The sequence below is a fragment of the Leopardus geoffroyi genome, chromosome A2 (genome assembly GCF_018350155.1).
Source record: "Leopardus geoffroyi isolate Oge1 chromosome A2, O.geoffroyi_Oge1_pat1.0, whole genome shotgun sequence".
Classification (NCBI taxonomy): domain Eukaryota; kingdom Metazoa; phylum Chordata; class Mammalia; order Carnivora; family Felidae; genus Leopardus; species Leopardus geoffroyi.
This window is the reverse complement of record NC_059331.1, coordinates 129,447,762-129,449,465: the sequence shown is the minus strand read 5'-3', so window position 1 is coordinate 129,449,465 and position 1,704 is coordinate 129,447,762. Positions and strand designations below refer to the sequence as shown.

The 1,704-nt window shown below is 33.7% G+C and overlaps 1 non-coding gene across 1 annotated transcript; it reads left to right on the top strand.

Annotated features, from left to right (window-relative positions):
- The first annotated feature begins 515 nt into the window (after window positions 1–515).
- Window positions 516–619, top strand: LOC123607772. Its single transcript, XR_006716915.1, has one exon. It is a non-coding gene; the product is annotated as a U6 spliceosomal RNA (small nuclear RNA).
- Window positions 620–1,704: the final 1,085 nt, after the last annotated feature.

The following is a 1,704-nucleotide window of genomic DNA, read 5'->3' as shown; positions in this document are numbered from 1 at the left end:
AAAATGACCTCCCCCCCCAAAAAAATACTAGAACTAATAGATGATTAAAGCAAGGTTGTGTGATACAAGGCTAATGTACAAAAGTCAATTATTTTCCCATATATCTGCAATGAATAGACAGAATTTGAATTTAAACACATTATTTATACCAGTACTCCAAATGTGAAATACTTAGGTGTAAATCTAACAAAATATAAACAGCTGTAAGTAAAGAAAAAAGTAAATAAAGAAAACTACAAACTCTGATGAACTAAATCAAAGAAAAGCTAAGTATATGGAGAAATATTCCATGTTCAAGGGTAGGAAAACTCAATATTGTCACGATATAAATTTTTCCCAACATTTGATGTATAGACTCAATGCAATCCCAATAAAAAACCCAGCTAGTTATTTTGTGAGTATTGAGAAACAGATTTTAAAGGTTATTTAGGAAGTAAAAAGATCCAGAATTACCAACATAGTATTGAAGATGAACAAGTGGTAAGGCTGACACTAACTTTAAGACTTACTAGGGCTCGGTTTGGCACCACATGTAGTAAAATTGGAATGATCAAGAGAAGAATAACATGACCCCCTGCATAAGGAAGACTTACTATAAAACTATAATAATCAAGACATTATGGTAGTGACTAAAGAATGGACAAATAGATCAAAGAAATAGAGAATCTAGAATAGACCCACATAAACAGAGTCAACTGGTCTTTGACAAAGGAGCAAAGGCAATTAAATGGAACAAAGATAGTTCTTTCAACAAATGGTGCTAGAACAACTGGATATCCACATGCAATAAAATAGATCTAGACACAAACCTTACCCCTTCAAAGAAATTAATTTAAGGTGAATCACAGACCTATATGTAAAATGCAAATGGTAAAACTCCTAGAAGATAACATAGGAGAAAACCTAGATGATCTAGAGTATGTTGACCACCTTTAAATGCAACACCATGCTCCATTAGAGAAATAATTGATAAGTTGGAGTTCATTAAAATTAAAAGTATCTGCTCTGTGAAAGACACTGTCAAGAAAATAAAAAGACAAGCCACAGATTGGGAAGAAATCTTTGCAAAAGACATATCTGATAAAGACTATTATCCAAAATATACAAATAACTCTTAAAATTCAACAATTTTTTTAAACCTGACTTTAAAAATGGGTCAGGGGTGCCTGGGTAGCTCAGTTGGTTAAGCATCTGACTCTTGATTTCGGTTCAGGTCATGATCTCATGGTTAGTGAGTTTGAGCCCTGTGTTGGACTGTGGGCTAACAGGGCAGAGCCTGCTTGGGATTCTCTCTCCTCTCTCTGACCCTCCCTTGTTCTCTCTATCTCTCTCTTAAAATAAATAAACCTTTTCTAAAAAAGTCGGTCAAATATCTTAACAGACAGCTCACCAAAGAAAATATATAGATAGAAGATAGCATATGAAAAATTCTCTCCCTTTACATGTTGTTAGTAATAAAATTAAAACAAAAATTAAATACCACTACAAACCTATTAGAATGGCCAAAATCCAGAACACCGACACCATCATTCATGCTGGTAAGAATACAAAATAATGCAGCTACTTTGGAAGACAATTTAGTAGTTTCTTACTAAACTCAACATACTCTTTACCATATGATCCACCAATTATCCAAATGAATTAAAATTTATGTCTACGGGAGCCTGGATGGTTCAGTCAGTTGAGTGTTGGACTTCGACTCAG